This window comes from Euphorbia lathyris, chromosome 4 (genome assembly GCF_963576675.1).
Source record: "Euphorbia lathyris chromosome 4, ddEupLath1.1, whole genome shotgun sequence".
Lineage (NCBI taxonomy): Eukaryota > Viridiplantae > Streptophyta > Magnoliopsida > Malpighiales > Euphorbiaceae > Euphorbia > Euphorbia lathyris.
The window spans coordinates 54,613,022-54,634,640 of NC_088913.1; positions in this window are offsets into that span (position 1 = coordinate 54,613,022).

The window sequence follows — 21,619 nt, forward strand, 5'->3', positions numbered from 1 at the left end:
TTAGACACGTATCATGGCAATTTGAAAACACGAACTGATTCATTTATCACATCAAAAATAGTAACGGGTAATCCTATGGCAACTTCTAAGGCTACTATATGCTGACACGGCTGATCGCGGGACCTCACAGGACCGCACAAATTCGCCCCTAACGAATGGATGGGGACCCTTTGGCGCCTTACTGTAAGGGGGAACTTACACTAGCCTCTTTCGAGCGACGAATGGACTCTCGCTAGAGGTTTCGCGGAAATTACCCAAAAGGTTTGCAATAATGCTTATGAATGCATATGAAAAGAAATAATACGATCCGTCCCCGTTAAGGGCTTAATACACGCCTTCCGGAATCAAATTTCTCGCTTCCCCAGCAGAGTCGCCACTTGTTAGACGAGGTGCCGCGGCCTAATCTCCCGGGCGGACCGGGGGGTGGACACCTCATGGCGACGTAAGCGGTGATTGGCGCCGAAAGCAACCAATCGTGGAATCAAGCTGCTCGGCAGGACCGGAGCTCGGAGTATGGAAGAGTCGCCACCCACGAATGGGAAAATGAACACCGATCCCTTGCGGGAGACCGGTGAGGGTTCGGGAAACTTAGGTATGAGCCGAGAAGGCTAGCTCCTTTCTGGAGAAAGGCTACTAGGCACCCCGACATCGCCCGGTTATGAACCACCGGCCTCCTACTCAGCGTGTTAGGTGATAACGGACTAATCGCATATTTCTTTAAGTTTAAAGTTTATTTGAAACCTTTTCTTTCTCATTTTGAAAACCGTTTTGAGCATATATTATTGAAAGCCATTTTAGTAGAGAATCACCCATTTGCATCAATTCAAAATACATAGGAGAGAGAGGGAGAATGAAGAATTGATTTATTTATAGTGTGATTTATGTTTCGTTTTATACACTAACTCTAAACTAATCTCATTCCCCAAAAACAAGTTTATTTACATGGTTCGTACCTTAATCGCCGTTGAAACGATTTAGGTACGTTTCAAAACCCCGTTTAATGGTGTTCGCTCGAGTCGCCGTTGGAATGACTCGAGCGTTTGAAAACGTTAAGCAAACAATTTTAATCTAAAAACGTGATTAAGCATACAAGTCAATTTATTTTGTGCAAAGCCATTTAGTTAAGAAAACAATTCAAAACTCTATTATTTACAATGAAAACAATTTTAATTACAATGTTCGAGTAATTCGTCGTTGGAACGAATCAAGGTTTCAACACGTGATATTTTGGAAATGGTTTAAAAATGACAAGAAAACATTATTTACACTCTAGGACTATCTAGAAAAGCTTTAATTTAAATTAACAAATTAAACTCTTTTGTGGTTTATTTTCCATTTTTTCACTCAATTAACTCTTTACTTATCATAATTACAACAATAAACCAACTAAACCAAAATTTGTCGATTGAAAACCAATTTAAAACATATATCCCCAAATGCCAAAAGGATAAGGAAAAGAATATACATATATATATATATATATATATATATATATATATATATATATATATATATATATTAGATAAAAATAATGATATACCTATAACTTTGAAAACCAAGTAAAGAATACCATATAATATAGCTAAGTATATGTATAATAGTGAAAATAACAATAAGTATGATATATTATAATCAAAACATGTAAAAATAATAAACAAAGTTCATAAATAAGAAAGAAAAAAAGAAGAAAAAAAAACATGTTTACCTCAAACTAGTTTTACATAATAAAAATAACTTCCATCCTAAATAATATCTAATATAGCTCAAATAATCCAAAACTACATATATATACGTATATACTACTTTATAAAACTAGACCAAAACAAATTAAATCTCAAAATGAAGTAAGTAGCTACATAACACCTAATTAGTAGTTATGTAACTCAAAAATAATTTTAACCAATATATTACATAATTATATACATGTATATAAGAGATTCAATATAAAAGAAAATGAGAAAATGGATTTAAAGGGTGATTTTCGGTTTCCAGCAGATTACCGACGGAAAATCCGTCACCAATCTGCTGTTAGTGACAGAAAATGTAGAATTACAGCAGCAGTCCAAAACTTTCCAGATTTATTCAAACATCTTAAATTAGATCTATTCTATCGTTTTGGATCTCCGAGCTACCCAAATTGGATCATAGCCTATAACGGAGACTCCTAAAACGACGTTTTTATTTTAAAACGTTATCTTGAAATACTTTCAAAACTTATAATTACAACATTTTTAATTCTCGAACTACATCTAAATCAGATCACGGTTCGTGTTGGGATATTAAAACGAGGTTTTTATTTCAAAACAAAACCGAACGTTTATTTTACACGTGACGAAAATTAAATAAATACGGAATAATAAATAAAACGTGATAAATAAACAACTAAATAAATAAAAAACTATAACATAAAAATAAATAAATAAGGAAAAATAAATTAAATTAAATAAAATAAAACGAGTCTAGTCCTCGGATAATACCTCAAGATCGGTATCTGACAGTCGAAGTCCGTTGATTCCGCGAATCGTGATTTTCCGGTGTTTTTTTTTCGTGTTTTTGATGAAATATTCAACTTTAGAAAATTTAGATTTTTTTGGGAAAAAAAATATTTTTCTCCAAAAAATTGACTTTCTCTCTCTAAAAATGTTTAGAGTAAGAAAGCTCCAAAAGTCTTACTCTCCCAAATGCATGGGGATCCGTGCCTTAAATAGGCAACGGATCCCGGAAGCTTTGGGCGACGCCCAAATAAAATTGGGCGTCGCCCAAAGCCGGTTGGGCGAACGCCCAACCTAGTTGGGCGGACGCCCAACTTATGTTGGGCGAACGCCCAACTTTCGTTGGGCGGACGCCCAACATGGTTGGGCGTACGCCCAACCTCAGTTGGGCGCGCGTCCAACCAGCGTTGGGCGTGCGCGCCCAACTGATGTTGGGCGTTCGCCCGACGAGCGTTGGGCGTCCGCCCAACATCGCTGGGCGCTCGCCCAGCGGCCGTCGGGCGTGCACCCCGCGCTGTCGGGCGCGTGCGCCCAACGGTCGTCGAGCGTGCGCTCCATGCTACCGGGCGTGCGCGCCCAGCGGACGTCGCGCGTGCGCTCCGCGCTGCCGGTCGTGCGCACCCATCGGACATCGCGCGTGCGCTCTGCGCTGCCGCTAGGCGTTCACACCACGTCGCTGAGCACTCGCGAGCCGTCCACTCGATAATCGCGACTCCCACTAACTTCTTCCTTTTTTTATTATAAATTTTTGTTTTAAAACTTCCGGAATCAACCGGTTCGACCGTCTTGTTACAGGTTTTCGTCACAGGTCCTCCGACTCGGTGTCTACAGTAGCACTTTCAAAGCTTCGAATATTGATGATTATGCCATCCGTTACCTACGTAAACTGGTCTCTAGAACAATCTTTGCCCGCGAAAACCAGGCCACTATTCCCCATGCCGACCTTACGGCTCTGTGGAGTATGACAACCGGGCCCAGAATGAATTTAGGCTATTGGTTTGGGGAGTACATTGCCAACTTTGGAAAGAAGAATTCCTCGGTCATTTGTTGTGGGAGCATCATGACTCGGATTGCAGCAGAAATTGGAGTTTTTAAGCCAGAGGACCGCACCCGGCTCACTGTTGTGAACCACCCTGGCCAGATTGATTTAAGGAGCCTACAGAGCATGTTGTTTGGGAAACTGGTGAATGGGAAGTGGGTCTGGATGGCAGACTTTGTTGAAGCCAGGAGAGTCGAAAGCCGAAAGAGGAAGAGTGAACCTACTGTCTCTATCTCCTTTGAGTCCGAGCAAATTGAGCACGAAAAAGACCTTGCCTTTTACAAGAAATGTGCAAAGCTCACCAATGATGATATTGTTTGTCAGTTCAATGCACTGTTTGCGCAAAATGTAGCTAACCGAGACCAGATCCATGCCCTTGAGCATAAAACTGCTATTCTGCAAGGAGAGGTGGATATGCTGAAGCATCTCTGTGTAGAAGAGCATGGGCGGGAAAGTCCTTCGGGTACCTCGATCAAAAGTCCGATAAGAGCGAAATCTGCTGCCCCTGAAACACATGCCACTGCCTCCTCGAAAGGGGATGGTGCTGCTCCTGCTAAGGATCGAGAGGTTGAGTCCTCTCTTTCCCCACTTGTCTAAACCTTCAAACTTGTCGCTATCCAAGCATCCGGTAACACTTATAACCCTTCTTTGCATTTATTGTTACACCCCCATGCTATCATGTTATGGTATTTTCTCCCGTTTTTAGTGTAACATTGGGGCAATGTTAAATTTTATTTGGGGGTGGGATGCATGCGTTTAAACTGCAAATTTTTTGAGCATAACATGATAAAAAGATGAAACATGCTGTTGTTATAGAATGATATGTTTAACAAATTACCCTCTAATAAATCTCGGCGTCCGCTTTAAGCAAATCGTATCCTGTATTTATTTTCTTGTAATTATCTCACTCTTTGATCTAATTCCTAACTGATTGTGCTTTTATGATTGCAATTTGAGGTGATAGCTTTGTGAAATTATTTGAACTCCCAAATCGAGAAGTTCTAAAAAATTTTAAGTTTTAACTCAATCTTCACTTAAAGAATCTCCTGCTCCAATGCAAAAGCCCTAAAATGTGAGAACTTGAGCCTACATTAGCATGAAAATGCACTGATTCTTCATGAGAGGGCTAGTGCATATTGTCTTTAGGTAGGCATTGCTTGGGTTGCCTAGTCATTATGGTTAAATTTTGGACGAACATAGGAGGAAAAAGGCATTTAGATCCCAAATTCACTCCACAAAAGTCCTACCCGTGCTTTGCACTCACATTTTTAGGATATCCAACTTGAGCCTTGACCTATTTTTTCTTAAAACACTACTTAAAGGAACCAATTCCCTTCACTGTAATCCCAAAATACCTTGAATTTGTCTCATGCCTCAGAACAAGCTGCTCTAGTTAAAGAAAATGCAATTTTTGAAAAAAATCTGAGTGTATAATGATCAAATTGTTGAAATAATGAAATTTGAGGGATGATGATGGAGTGAGGGCCACTTTTCGAATAAGGTTAAAAGAAAAATAAAAATAAAAATCCCAAATAGGAATTGTAGAAGATAACAGAAAAATATTTGAATAAAGTCTCTTCATTTTCAGGACACATGTTTATATCTTGAGCCTAAAATAAAATGTCTGGATGATTGTATTTTGTGTGTTTGAAGAATAGTTTGGCCGATGTTGTGAAACAGGCTGTGTAAAATGAGTAGGTTGAGGCAGAAGTGATCAGTGTTGAGTGCCAAGTATGGTGAATTGCATTGCATGTAGACAAAAATTCTTACACTTAAATGGCCATTCACTTCCATACCTTAGCCTTAGCCTAACATTACAACCTATGTTTAAGACCTTTTGACTATGATCGGAAAATTTTTGATCCATCGAGATAGGGCCAACAAGCAATGTCATAGCCTAACGATAGTGGCACTAAGCTGAGGAGTGATGATCCTTTCCCCTATGGCAACAAAGGCCATTTGAGAGTGAGTGAATCCTCCTGAACTTAGTGAGGCTTGGAGCAATGCAGGTGGTTTAAATGATGATTGAGGTTCAATTTGAAGCTTTGAGGAACTTCATAAGAAAGGGATAAAAAAAAATTAACTCTAGCGAAAAAACCTCAATAGCAATCATGATTTGCTCAAAAAGTTTTTTGTCGTAAATTCTTTCTGTTTGAATCATTTTTCTAAATCTGTTTCTCCTGTTCATCTTTGTTCTATAAATATTCTTCCATTATTCATACCTAATCCCTTGTGATGTTGCTATTATCTTTTTGTTTACTTGAGGACAAGTAAGGATTTTATTTGGCGGTATTTTTAGGCTTGAATATGACTGCGATAATACAGCATGTTAATTACAATTTGTGTGTATTTTAGGCGAAATTTCCTAAATAAAAGGACTTATAAGTGTTTTATGCAGATTTGTATTGATTAAGTCAAAAAGGGCTACTACACAGCCTGTTTTGCAACAACCCTTGAGGAATCGAGCACCCTTTGATCCAGCGGATCTCCGCTGCATACCTGATGACGGATAGCAACTGGACAAGTGGCAGGAGCGGTGTGGCAGTGACAGCAGACGTAGGAAAGGCAGAAAAGCAACATGATGACAAGATGGATCACCCCCTTGAGTGTTTAAGGGTCAAACTAGAATTAATCATTTCCTAGTAACATAGCTGTAGAAAAACAATCTTTTTGTAATATTTTGTGGTACGGCTCGTATTTCTTCCTTTATATAGATGTAGTGGAGGAAAGGAGAGGGTACCTTTTGACTTCGGATAATCGATTTAATTAGAATTTTTAGTTTCTTGGAGAGGGAGGAAGCTCTCTAAGGAAGATGACTCCATCAATGGAGATTTGTGGAATTAACTCAGGTTGTTCACTCTACACTATGAGTGAGTAGTCATTTTGAATGGGTAAGGCCAATTAGGGCCGGTTATGTAAGCCTTCTATTATCTTATTTATGAATGAATGTCGATATATTATGATGTGCTTGATAAATCTTTAACTCCATTGCTAAATGCATGTATGTTAGTGTTAGATGCATGATAGGAAACTGCTTTCATCTTCACGGAACTATTTGTCAAGCATTCAACCCCGAAACAGAGATGTCAGGAGGTTGTATCAAGGGTTTTCTTCATTGAAATGTTGTTTCGATCGTAATGCAAGAAAGAACCAACTTTAGGGACGCTTGAGGTTGTAGTACGTCTTAGAATCTTAAGAACACACGAGAGTTGACTTAAGTGAGCATTAAAACAGAAACCTTGACATCACTTTACGTCATTCATGAATAAATAGGATGTTTAGAGACTGAAAGTAACCTGTTCCGCTGTGCTTAACCTGTTCTGCCTTTTTCCATTGTTAAGTAATCGTTTTAATCAACTAAATCATTGACTTTGCTACTGTTTAAACAACATCTCTCAATTTAAGGAATTCACACACCACGAACACCCTGTTCTACAAAGTATTTCTTGTAAACTTTGATCCTCAATCCCTATGGATACGATACTTGACTTATCACTTTATTACTTGTATCTAGTACACTTGCTAGAGTCCATTCAGGAGACAACAACATCCTATGAGGATTTCCCTCTCAATCGGTGGTCTTGACGCTTAATTCCTCCATACACATGTTACTGTGATTGGTGGCTCTAGTCATGGTACCTCTTTCAATGTTACATTCGTTTATGTTCATCCTCAGATGCATTTTAAGTGCCAATTTATGAAAAAAAATCTTGGCTATTAACACCCAAAACTCAATTCCTTGGTTGGCAATTGGTGATTTTGACTGTATTTAATCACTGGATGAGAAGTAGGGAGGCTCCATGAGTGTATTGAATAAATGCTCTTTTTTTTGCAGATTGGATTGGCACTATGGGCTTTATGAATTTGGGCTTTTGATGCGCCCCTGGAGCTGCCGCTACAAAGGACTTACTAAGGGATAAGTGTACCTCGTCGCTACCAAGTAATAATCTGGACAAGTCCAGGTATCGAATCCACAGGATTTATACCACAAGTACCAAACTACTAGGCTTTTAATATTATCTAGGCTATAGGGGGTTTGAGATTGAAGGTTTATAAGTTAAACTACTCATAATTAGATTAAGGCTACTCCTAATTAAGTTAAACCTACTCCTAAGTGATCCTTAACAATGTAAATTGAATTGGAATGATATGGGGTGATACGATAATACCAATTTCAATCCTATTTTATCATTCAATTGTAAAACTAATCCGAGTCACTTGTGCCTAAGGTAATTAACCCTACTTATCCTTCTATGGTTCCTAGCGCGTGATTCCCTTATAAGGTCGAAACTAGCTCTAAGACTTAGAAATTTGGGCTTAATCTTCCATAAGGTTGTCAATCTTATAGGCTCTGACTAGGTCAGATTCAGCTCGCAATATGAGTCAAGTTAATGTTTGGATTTATGAATGAGTTAATCCAAGCAAAGCGTAAGACTCAGAATAATAATAATAATCAATTGAACAAAATAAACTTGAATTAATCTTAAAGATGGAAAATATTGTCACGCAAATGTAATTAGGCTAGGATTCATAGAATGGATCAATGGCAAATAGAATGTAAAAGAGAAAGAAATCTCTTTCACGGAACCTGTCGACTAATACAGACGTCTTCCTAGGACTTAAAGGATGGAGTCTTGAATAATCCTCGGGGAGCACGGAGGTTGAATGTTCTTCAATGGCAGACGGAAGGAAGAGGAGGATTCTTCAAGGATGAAGGCTAGGGTTTCTTTACAAAGTTAAAAGATCTAAAAACTAAAACTAAAAACTAAAAACTGATTGATGAAAAACTGATTGCAAAAACTTTCTCTACTCTCTCTAATTTACAAACTGTCTAACTTTGTATTCCTAACAAATGGAACTATTTATAATGAAAAACTAAAAGCCATTATAATGAAAACTAATTTATAAAACCTATTTTTAATGAAAGACTAATTAATAAAAAGCTATTTCCAATGAAACACTAATTAATGAAAAACTATTCTAATGAAAAACTAAGACTCCAAACATTATCTAATAAAAACTAAATTATCTTTGGGGATAAAAAAATCCAATTATTTAAATACAAAAGCCCAAAAATAATCTCTAAAAATCTGCCAAAATATTATGCAGGATTTTTATTTGAATTTGAACTCTTAAGTAGGTTCAATGAATCTGGTCAGAAAGGCTGAATCCAATGAATCTGGTTAGAAAAAGCATCATGATTCTGATCCTTAAAAATCTCCACTTTTATCTCTAAAAATATGCACATAATCTCATAACATATTATTTATATAATTCACCTAAAATTAATTAATTATCCTACAAAAAATCCTTTTTAATTATCAAGTCAAATTTGATTTATTTTTAGTAGGTTAATTTCTTAATTTTGGGTACAGATAAAGCTCAAAGTAACATATAGAGATTAATTCATTAAAAGTGACAAAATACTTGACAAAAGTTAGGAATATTTAATAAAATACTAAAAAGGCAATTCAAAACCTAAAATTAACAAAACAAGGACAAATTGATATTAAGGTAAATAAAAAGATAATAAAAGACACAAAATAATCCCTAAAACCGTACTAAAATATAGGGGGTTTTGACCCCTATAAGCTTTCAGGGCCCTACTTTTACTTGGTTTAGGGGTATAACTGCATGTCGACTTGATTGGGCCCTTTGCTCTCCGTGTTGGCGCACCCTCTTCCCCGAGGCTTCTATTCGTCACTTGCTGAGAAATAAATCAGATCATGTTTCCATCATTCTGAACCTTTACGGGACTGCTGTAGTTCTAGGCCCGCATCCTTTTCAATTCCAAACAGCATGGATTCACCATCCTCAGTTTGCGTCTCTTTTTTGCGGGTGCCTCGCATCAAAACTTGGACATCAGAGAGAGTATAGCTGCTATTACCCCTCTCTTCATCGACTGGAACTCCCAGGTCTTTGGTAACTTGAATTTTCAGAAGCGCCGAGTTTTTGATAGACTTGCTGGGGTCCAACGTGCTTTTGTTGTGCATGCTCATAAAGGCCTTATTTGGCTTGGATGGAAGTTGCGGGATGAGCTCAATGAAATTTTGTGGTAGGAAGAGATTCTGTGGTTCCAAAAGTAAGGTAAAATGGATGCAGTTTAGGGACCGAAACACAACTTTTTTCCATCTGACTGCTCTGATCTGGCGAAGAAGAAATAAGGTTGCTGGACTGCTGGATGAGACTGGAGTTTGGTGTTGGGACTCTAGAAAGATGAAAGAGATGGTGTTAGTGCATTTTGAGAAGCTCTACTATAAGGAGATTGCATCCTGCGAGAGGCTTAATGTTGGAAATTAGGCTAAGGTATAGCAGCGGAAATATAAATTTTTTAACCTATTTCCATTTAACCACAAGATCCGTTAACCGTTATTTCATATAAAGAAGGATAAGAAGAAATACCTTTTAGAAGTTCTATCTACCGTTGCAAACGAAGTGCCCACAACTTCAAAAGAGATAGAAACTGTCTACCAATTTTCCCCTATCCTAAACAGACCTTCCAGACCTCCGAACGACAATCCCTTCGGTGAAAATGTGGAAGAATATGTCTAGAAGCTCCTGTTCAAAATTCGCGACGATCCGACGGTTCAATCTCCGGGAATCCGCGAAATCGTGAACTGACCTGATGTAGGAGTAGTAAAACGAATTTCTCCCCTTTGTTTGTTTTTCTTCTTCGAGTTCCCAAACACGAAATAAAACATGGGAAGATTAATTTAGTATCAACCGTTGAATAGCAACCAAAGTAGATTGCCTCTAACTAATCAACACAAGATCAAGGATAAAAGAAATAGATGAAAGTCAATTGATCAAACGAAGCCGTAGAGAAATCTCGTCCTCGAACTAGGGGTGTCGAATTTTCTCTCTCTTGGACTAGGTGAATTTCGAAAATCACAAGTAGGGTATGGCTTGCTTCGATTTCGAAAATTTCAAGGGAAGGGGTATTTATAATCTCTTGTATCTAATCCCTAGTTAGATAGAATTAGGTTACTGAATAGGAATTCCATTCGGAATAGAATTCCTAATTATTATCTCACTATATATCTAATATATTAAGGATAATAATAATAATCTTATTGGATAATAATATGAGTATATTAATCTAATTAAAACTCCTAACTTAATTATCTCTTAATTAATTTAATTCATATTCCTAATCTAATTAGGATTAACAAAATCAAATTAATTATTCATGTATATTACTACATGAATTTCGACCCCCTTATGTCCATGGGCCTTATTGGGCTCAATTGGGCTTCTATCAATTAATTAACATCTATCTCTCTTTTAGATTTCAAGTCTTATATGTGATCCATTAGGTTCTTATTGCTTCTAGCCGTATGCAACGTTATTAAATTAATTTTCAAAGAATTATATTTAATCTTTGCATAACGGAATGATGTACAGAGTATGTGATTAGCAAGTCCGTAATCATTCCCCCAGAGCTATAAGAAGACAGGTTGATTCTGTCGTTAACCTTTCCGTATTAGTTACAGTATAATTCGATCCTTTATCAACTACATCCTTGAACTGAATCTTATGACTATGGGTGATGTCAAGTCACATATAGCGAGACGTTCGTTTTACTTATACAGGCCGAGTCAACTCAAAAAGATAGGTTAAGTGAAATCTGTATTTCTTACTCTTAAGCTATCACCTTGCAAGGATTTAGAGTCGAGTCTTCCACAAGCGATCCATGGATGTATCTCCCATTTATCGGGAGTGATAAATGCTCAATCCAATATATAACGACTCCGCAATTACTTCCTGTGATACCCAACGTCTACTGTTCACACCCCAGAGTCATCTTTGTTAAGGATCGTGTTACACCAGAGTCAAAGCATCACATTCCGTAATCCAGAATACCAATTAATATTCCTTTGAGTCTGAGGATTAGTTATACCTATTAATACCAATGAGATGAACAGGTGACAAGGATGAATCTACCCATCCTGTTATCTCAAATCGGATCCCCAATCCTAATGAACAACGTTTCATCGGATCTATGTAACTGTCCAGATATCTGTATATATGAAGCTTGTGAGATCAGCTTTCTGTCGGACAGAAGACATTGTTACATACAAGTCTCAACAGTGATATGTCAATCCCAAACATATCACTTGACTTGGGGTGGTTTTAAGTTTATCAGTTTACTATAAAGTTTTGTCTCACTTCATGCTTGTATGAACACTTTATAATCACTTTAAATAAACTTACGGATTTCCTTTTATCAGACTTTATTTAGTGCTTAAAAGGGATTGCCTTTATATAGTTATAAAACATATATCTCATTAAACAAATGATATAAAGAACAATTCATTTACATTAAGTTTGTATCCTAGAACAATTGTCTATAGGACACTAAACCCCAACATACTCCCACTTGGACTAAAGCCAATTGTTTCTAAAACTTATCCCAGTAGAAGTTAAATGACGATCATGTATTCTCTGGGTTAAAGGCTTTGTCAACGGATCTGCAACGTTGTCCTCTGTAGGTACTCTTTCTATTCTCACATCTCCTCTAGCCACAATCTCTCTAATGATGTGGTATCGCTTAAGGTAATGCTTGGATGCATTATGAGACTGTGGTTCCTTTGCTTGCGCAATGGCTCCATTGTTATCACAGTATAGTGTAATGGGATTGACAATGTCAGGCACCACACCTAGTTCTGTAATGAACTTTCTAATCCAAACCGCTTCTTTTGCTGCTTTCGCAGCTGCGATATACTCTGACTCGGTCGTAGAGAAAGCTACGCTTCCCTGCTTGGAACTCTTCCAACTGACCGCGCCCCCATTCAAGATAAACATGTATCCTGATTGGGATTTATAATCATTCTCATCTGTGAGATGACTTGCGTCTGAAAATCCTTCTATTTTCAGATCACCTTCTCCATACACTAGGAACATATCTTTAGTTCTTCTCAAGTACTTAAGAATGTTCTTGACGGCAATCCAATGCTCGTCTCCCGGATTCCCTTGGTAACGACTCGTTACAGATAACGCGAACGCTACGTCAGGTCTAGTGCATAGCATAGCATATATAATCAAACCGATTGCGCTGGCGTACGGGACCACAGCCATGCGTCGTTTATCATCATCGGTTTTAGGACATTGATGATTGTTTAACTTTACTCCATGTAACATGGGTAAGTTACCTCGTTTCGATTCAAGCATGCTAAACCGATTTAGCACCTTTTCAATGTATGTAGCCTGTGAAAGACCAAGCAGTCTTCTCGATCTATCTCTATAGATCTTTATACCAAGTATATAAGCTGCTTCACCAAGGTCTTTCATTGAGAAGTTACCAGATAACCATACTTTCACTGACTGTAAGAGAGCAATGCCATTTCCCATTAATAATATATCGTCCACATATAGTATGAGAAAAGCTATAGAGCTCCCACTTGCTTTCTTGTAAATGCAAGCTTCTTCGCAATTTTGTTCGAAACCAAATTGTTTTATGGTTTCGTCAAAACGCTTATTCCAGCTTCTTGATGCTTGCTTGAGTCCATAAATGGATCTCTGAAGTTTGCAAACTTTATTTGCATCCTTTGATATGAAACCTTCAGGCTGCATCATATATACATCCTCAAGCAGGTTTCCGTTTAGGAAAGCTGTTTTCACATCCATTTGCCAAATCTCATAATCGAAATGAGCGACAATTGCAAGCATGATTCTGATTGATTTGTATATAGCCACAAGAGAGAAAGTTTCGTCATAATCAATTCCTTGCTTCTGACGATATCCTTTCGCTACTAACCTAGCTTTGTAGGTGCTAACCTTTCCATCCATGTCTGTCTTCTTTTTGAAGATCCACCTGCACCCAATGGGTATTATCCCTTCGGGTGGATCAACCAAAGTCCACACTTGGTTAGTATGCATGGAATCCATTTCAGAATCCATGGCCTCAAGCCATGCTTTAGAATCTGGACTAGTAAGAGCCTCTTCGTAGTTTTCGGGTTCGTCATCTAACACGGGAACCTCATTATCATCTCCCACTAGAAAACCATATCTAACTGGGAGTTCACGAACTCTTTGTGATCTACGAATAGGTGGCATTGGATTCTCATCTAATGGGACTCCTTCGGGTACCTCAACCGCCTCTGTTGTTTCAGTCGGTGTTTCTTCTTCTTGAACTTCGTCAAGTTCAATCATGCTTCCCTTTTGTGTTTCTTCGAGAAACTCTTTCTCTAAGAAGGTTGCGTGCTTGGATACGATTATTTTCTGATCATCTGGATGATAGAAGTAATATCCCATAGTTTCCTTAGGGTATCCAATGAAGAAACATTTATCAGATTTCGAATCTAGTTTGTCGGACGCAATGCGTTTGACAAAGGCTGAACAAACCCATACTCTCATAAATGAAAACACGGGTTTCCTACCAACGAACAATTCATATGGTGTGGAACTAGCGGATTTAGTTGGTACTCGATTTAGGGTGAAGAGGGCAGTTTCTAAGGCATAGCCCCAGAACGTCTTTGGAAGTAAGGCCATGCTCATCATGGATCGTACCATATCTAATAGGGTACGGTTTCTCCTCTCGGACACACCATTGTGTTGTGGTGTATAGGGAGGTGTCCATTGTGAGCATATCCCACATTCAGTTAGATAATTCAGAAAATCATCTGAAAGATATTCGCCACCTCGATCAGATCAAAGCGTATTTATTTTCTTTCCTAATTAATTTTCTACTTCATTCTTGAAGCATTTGAATTTCTCAAAAGCTTCTGACTTATGCTTCATCAAGTAGATGTAACCATATCGGGTATGGTCATCTATGAAGCTTATGAAGAATCTGAATCCTCCTCTTGCTTGGACTGACATAGGACCACATACATCTGAATGAATGAGTCCTAGAGTGTCTGATACATGCTCACCTTTATTGCTAAAGGGTGTCTTTGTCATTTTACCTTTTAAACATGATTCGCATGTTTCCAATGATTCGGGATCGATTGGATCTATAAGCCCATCTGAATGTAGCTTTAGCATGCGTCTCTTGTTTATGTGGCCTAAACGACAATGCCACAAGTAAGTTGAATTATCTAGCTTATGTCTTTTGGTATCAATTGCAAAAGCAGGAATTTTGTTATCTAACACATAAATCCCATTTTGTGAAATTCCTGAAAAATAAAAGATCGAATCTTTATAAAAATTGCAACTCTTGTCTTTTATTGAAATATGAAAACCGTCGTCAACAAGACGACTAATAGAAATAATGTTGCGAGACATTTGAGGAACATATAAACAATTCCTTAATTCTATTACAAGCCCAGAGGGCAAATTTAAAACATAATCTCCAATTGCGAGGGCGACAACTCTTGCTCCATTTCCTACTCGCAAGTTTATGCTTTCTTTCTTTAGTTCACTAGTCTGATTTAGCTCCTGCATATTTGTACAAATATGAGATCCACATCCGGTATCTAATACCCAAGATTCAGACAGTGAAACTGTATTTATTTCAATATAAAACATACCAGATGTTGAAGCACCGCCATTTCCCTTCTTGAGGGAGGCTAGGTACTCCTTGCAGTTCCTCTTCCAATGCCCGTATTTACCACAGAAGTGGCACTCTCCTTTGGGCTTCTTCACTTCCTTTCCCTTAGCTTTGTAGGGCACGGCTTTCTTACCTTTCTTGGGGTAATTAGGATTGGGATAGCTCCCTTTCCTTTTCTTTGATCCCTCAATGACAAGAGCCGGTATGGCTTTGTCTTTCTTCATATTGAGCATATTTGCAAGCTCTTCAAGAGAGGTTTGCAAGTCATTCATCTGATAGTTCATAATGAACTGTGAATAACTCTCTAGGAGGGATTGAAGAATTAAGTCTATGCTTAATTCGTTATCCATCGCAAATCCAATACTAGAAAGTTTGGTAATGTAGCCAATCATCTTGACACAATGTGTCATGACAGATGTGCCCTCTTGCATCCTACTACGATATAGCAACTTGGATATCTCGTAGTGTTCGCACCTGGTTTGTTTCCTAAACAATTCCTTTAGGTGCATGATGATGGAATAGGCATCCATTTCCTCGTGTTGCCTTTGTAATTTCGGTGTTATCGATGCAAGTATGATGCATCCGACATGATCATCATCAGCCTTATGCTTCTGGTAAGCATCAATTTCCTCAATGGGAGCATCATCAGCAGGGAGAGGGGGTATCGATGTATCAAGTACATACCCTATTTTATCGAACTTCAAAACAATTTTGAGGTTACGAAACCAGTCGGTGAAGTTTGAACCATTCAATTTGTTATCGGTAAGAATGTTTTGCAGATTGGTTTTAGTCATGATTATAAGAGTGGGTTTAATTAAACCTGAGAGTGAGAAAGAGTAAACGTATGTCATTCATTTGCGTAAAGTATATCAATCTAAAATTATAGGCCTTTTAGTTTATTTTAGATTGCTCCCACTATTTTGCCAAATTAATAGCCCTCCATATTAATTCGAAGAATTTCACAAATCCTTTAGTGAGCTAGGATCCTAACTCCTGAGATTTCGCCTTGAGTTTACTCAACAAGCTAGTCTCATTCATTAGGTAGATTCATGTAATCAATCACATCTTTAATGTGATTCCTAGGTTATTGGGTTACTAACCACATTAGTAACTAATATGCTATTCATATTAATCCCAACCGTCTTGCCCATTAGTTTATGACAACATGAGTTTACTCATCCAATTATCATAATCTAATTTAAGTATTACCCCATATTCATGAAAAATGATTTTCGATAATTCAGATGTTACCGAAAGGACCCCGAGCTTGAGTTTACTCAACAACCCAAAGGCCCTCAGCACTGCCGGCTGAATTATAATATTAGGGAGGGGCAACCGATTTTAATAACTTATTTATTTACCTAACTTTTTAATGAGGGATTTTATTTTAGGTCTCATAATCTAACTTAGTCTTGATTTGCTTTAGCATACATCAGACACATACATTCACATACATTGGCGTTATGGACATATCATCTAAATTATTCCGTCGAGCCAGAGACGGAATAAAAGGGCAAACCTAAGGAAATACTAACTATTACATATTTCTCTTTAGGTCCTCCGTCTTCTCCATGGCGCCTTGAAATTACATATTAATTTCTATACTACTAAAGAAAACTTCAATTGAATTGAAGGGAATCAGATGAGAGGAGAAATTACAATAGATAGTAGAAAGGCAGGACTCGCAAGCCCTATTTCAAAAATATCAAAAGACTAAAGAGGGTCCAAATATGTCCATAACTCCAAACATGCATAGACTCAATTAAATAAATTTAATTGGTTGATTACATAACTATCTTATGTAATATTTATGTTAATCACATTAACATATCAAATTAACTTTCATCCAATTTTACTTCTAATAGTTTCGTATCTTTTATATTAATCTTTAGATTAATATAACTATACAAAACTTTAATTATGCACGTCCCAATTATTTTGATTTTAATTCATTTAACATTTTGATTTACAAATTGGTAAAACAAACTTTTAAACGAATTTTTCATTCGATAATCAAAACAGAAAACTATAAATTTCTGAAACATATATATTTAAATATAAAAACGATTTTAAATACATATATATCAGTTCTAAAATGGTTTTAAAACGATTTTCAGAAAATAGGAAAAACTACTATAGATTTCCGTTTTATCTTTAGAATTAACAAACCTGATTTTATCAATCTAACTATAAAACTAATAGATTTCGTTATCATGATTATCAACCAAAATAATTAGGAACATACGCATAATCTATTTTAATTAACAATTAATTAAAACTTATTTATCTTTAGAATCAATTAATCAAAACAATTTGTTAATTAATCCTAACTTTAAATATTTATTCAATCCTATTGAAAAACTTCTAAATTTTCATATATGAAATAACGGATTTAACGATAGCTCTGATACCATTGTTGGAAATTAGGCTAAGGTATAGCAACGGAAATATAAAAATTTTAACCTATTTCCATTTAACCACAAGATCCGTTAACCGTTATTTCATATAAAGAAGGATAAGAAGAAATACCTTTTAGAAGTTCTATCTACCGTTGCAAACGAAGTGCCCACAACTTCAAAAGAGATAGAAACTGTCTACCAATCTGCCCCTATCCGAAACAGACCTTCCAGACCTCCGAACCACAATCCCTTCGGTGGAAACGTGGAAGATATGTCTAGAAGCTCCTGTCCAAAAATCGCGACGATCCGACGGTTCAATCTCCTGGAATCTGCGAAATCGTGAACTGACCTGATGTAGGAGTAGTAAAACGAATTTCTCCCTTTTGTTTATTTTTCTTCTTCGAGTTTCCAAACACGAAATAAAACACGGGAAGATTAATTTAGTATCAACCGTTGAATAGCAACCAAAGTAGATTGCCTCTAACTAATCAACACAAGATCAAGGATAAAAGAAATAGATGAAAATCAATTGATCAAACGAAGTCGTAGAGAAATCTCGTCCTCGAACTAGGGGTGTCGAATTTTCTCTCTCTTGGACTAGGTGAATTTCGAAAATCACAAGTAGGGTATGGCTTGCTTCGATTTCGAAAATCTCAAGGGAAGGGGTATTTATAATCTCTTGTATCTAATCCCTAGTTAGATAGAATTAGGTTACTGAATAGGAATTCCATTCGGAATAGAATTCCTAATTATTATCTCACTATATATCTAATATATTAAGGATAATAATAATAACCTTATTGGATAATAATAGGAGTATATTAATCTAATTAAAACTCCTAACTTAATTATCTCTTAATTAATTTAATTCATATTCCTAATCTAATTAGGATTAACAAAATCAAATTAATTATTCATGTATATTACTACATGAATTTCGACCCCCTTATGTCCATGGGCCTTATTGGGCTCAATTGGGCTTCTATCAATTAATTAACATCTATCTCTCTTTTAGGTTCCAAGTCTTATGTGTGATCCATTAGGTTCTTATTGCTTCTAGCCGTATGCAACGTTATTAAATTAATTTTCAAAGAATTATATTTAATCTTTGCATAACGGAATGATGTACAGAGTATGTGATTAGCAAGTCCGTAATCATTCCCCCAGAGCTATAAGAAGACAGGTTGATTCTGTCGTTAACCTTTCCGTATTAGTTACAGTATAATTCGATCCTTTATCAACTACATCTTTGAACTGAATCTTATGACTATGGGTGATGTCAAGTCACATATAGCGAGACGTTCGTTTTACTTGTACAGGCCGAGTCAACTCAAAAAGATAGGTTAAGTGAAATCTGTATTTTTTACTCTTAAGCTATCACCTTGCAAGGATTTAGAGTCGAGTCTTCCACAAGCGATCCATGGATGTATCTCCCATTTATCGGGAGTGATAAATGCTCAATCCAATATATAACGACTCCGTAATTACTTCCTGTGATACCCAACGTCTACTGTTCACACCCCAGAGTCATCTTTGTTAAGGATCGTGTTACACCAGAGTCAAAGCATCACATTCCGTAATCCAGAATACCAATTAATATTCCTTTGAGTCTGAGGATTAGTTATACCTATTAATACCAATGAGATGAACAGGTGACAAGGATGAATCTACCCATCCTGTTATCTCAAATCGGATCCCCAATCCTAATGAAAAACGTTTCATCGGATCTATGTAACTGTCCAGATATCTGTATATATGAAGCTTGTGAGATCAGCTTTCTGTCGGACAGAAGACATTGTTACATACAAGTCTCAACAGTGATATGTCAATCCCAAACATATCACTTGACTTGGGGTGGTTTTAAGTTTATCAGTTTACTATAAAGTTTTGTCTCACTTCATGCTTGTATGAACACTTTATAATCACTTTAAATAAACTTACGGATTTCCTTTTATCAGACTTTATTTAGTGCTTAAAAGGGATTGCCTTTATATAGTTATAAAACATATATCTCATTAAACAAATGATATAAAGAACAATTCATTTACATTAAGTTTGTATCCTAGAACAATTGTCTATAGGACACTAAACCGCAACACTTAAGTCGGGCCATGCTTTTTCCCCCTCTAGCTAATCGAGTGGTCCAAATCCTGAGCAAACCTTTTGATGAAACTGAAGTTAAGAAATCCCTTTTTGATATGGATCCATACAAGGCCCTGGGGTCGGATGGTCTGCAAGCACTCTTCTTCCAGTCTCAGTGCAGACATTCGGAGGTTAGATGAGCCAGTATGTGCTTCACTCCTTGAATACAGGTTTTGTTCATCTTGAGGTAAATTCGACTCTTGTCACTGTTATTCCTGAGGTTGATATCCCTGAATATCGGTCTCAATTACGACCAATCAGTCTTGGTAATGTCATCTATAAATTCATTACCAAATGTATGGTTAATCGCTCAAACCAGTTTCATCTTGGGTCGTCAAATTTCAGATAATGTCATTCTAGTGCAAGAAGTTATTCATTCTCTACGACATAAGAAGGGTTAAAAGGGAGGGATGGTTATCAAATTGGATTTGGAAAAAAGGCCTATGACCGTGTTGCAAATTTCTCAAGGAAATGCTTCAGTTTTTTGGTTTGAATTCACACTAGGCTAATCTTATCATGAGCTGTGTGGCGGCGTCATTAATGTAGGTCCTTTGGAATAGGGAGCAATTACAGGGATTTACACCATCTCGAGGGCTTCGGCAGAGAGATCCCCGCTCTCATTACCTTTTTGTTCTCTGTTTGGAGCGTCTTAGTCATCTAATTGAGGACTCATTTCTGGAGGGTAGTTGGAAACTGGTTCAATGCTCAAAAGGAGGTCCCAAACTCTCACATGTGTTCTTCGCCGATGATATCATTTTCATGGCTTAAGCCAGAGTTGACCAGACAACAAATATTAGACATATTAATGATCAATTTTGTAAATGTTTTGGACAACAGGTAAATCTGTCGAAATTGTGTCTTCTGCTCACCTATGGTCTCAGCTACAACTAGTCGGGGGTATTTGTGACATCTTAGGTGTGGCAAGAACACATGACTTGGGAGTTTGCTTGGACCTTTATTTCATAAACGGGTAAGCAAAGAGACGTTTAACTTCCTAATTGATAGGGTTAAGCAATGAATTTCTGGATGGAAGGCTAAATGTCTGTCTCTTACGGATCGCATCGCCCTTATCCGGTCGATCGCAACTACAATTCCCATCTATGCTATGCATCTGATCCGGCTTCGAGGTAGTGTCTGTGAAAAATTGGATGCTATGAATAGGGCTTTTCTGCGGGGATCGACTAGTGAGAAAAAGCGAATTCATCTGATTAAGTGGTAGGAGGTATGCTAACCGAGAGGACATGGAGGTTTGGGAATCCGGGAGACAAAAAATATCCAATCAGTCTATACTAGCGAAATTAAGTTGGAAGGTACTGAATGACTATAGCTCGATTTGGGTGAAAGTCGTCAAAACAAAATATTGTGGCAATACGGAAAGGATGAGTGTTTTCCGCCCTAAAGTCTCTAGTTCGACGATTTGGAGGAGTATTGTGTATGGCTCCACTCTCTTGAAAACGGGTTTGAGTCAGATTGTCTATAATGGTGCCACAACACGTTTTTGGCATGACATTTGGTGTGGAGATCTAGCCCTTATTAATCAAGCCACAGATACTATTCTAGCTAATTGGTATGAGCTCATGGTTAGCGACTTCTGGATTGTAGGGAAGGGTTGGGACTAGGATTTGCTTAGCAATTATCTCCCGATAACCTGCCATTTTAACATGGCGTCCCTCGTTCTTAATTTGGTCGAGGAGAAGCCTGATTCTTGGACTTGGCGGAATTCAAAGAAGGGATCTTACACTGCAGCATTAGGCTTCTAGCAGCTACTCTGAGCTAAGTATGGCAGTGTCAGTGAGGTTCTGTGGTCGCCTATCTGGACTCTTCAGATCTCGGAACGCATGCGGGTCTTTATTTGGCTTGGTCGAAAAAAATACACTTATGAGCAACGAAGTACGCACTGCTCGACATATAACTAACGCCATGAACTGTCCTTTTTGTGGAGCTATGGAAACGACTTTACACGTGGTACGAGACTATAATCAGGCGCAGTTCGTGTGGCAACAGTTGGTCCCGAGCAGGGATCAGCAGTCCTTCTTTTCTTTATCTTGGTCAACCA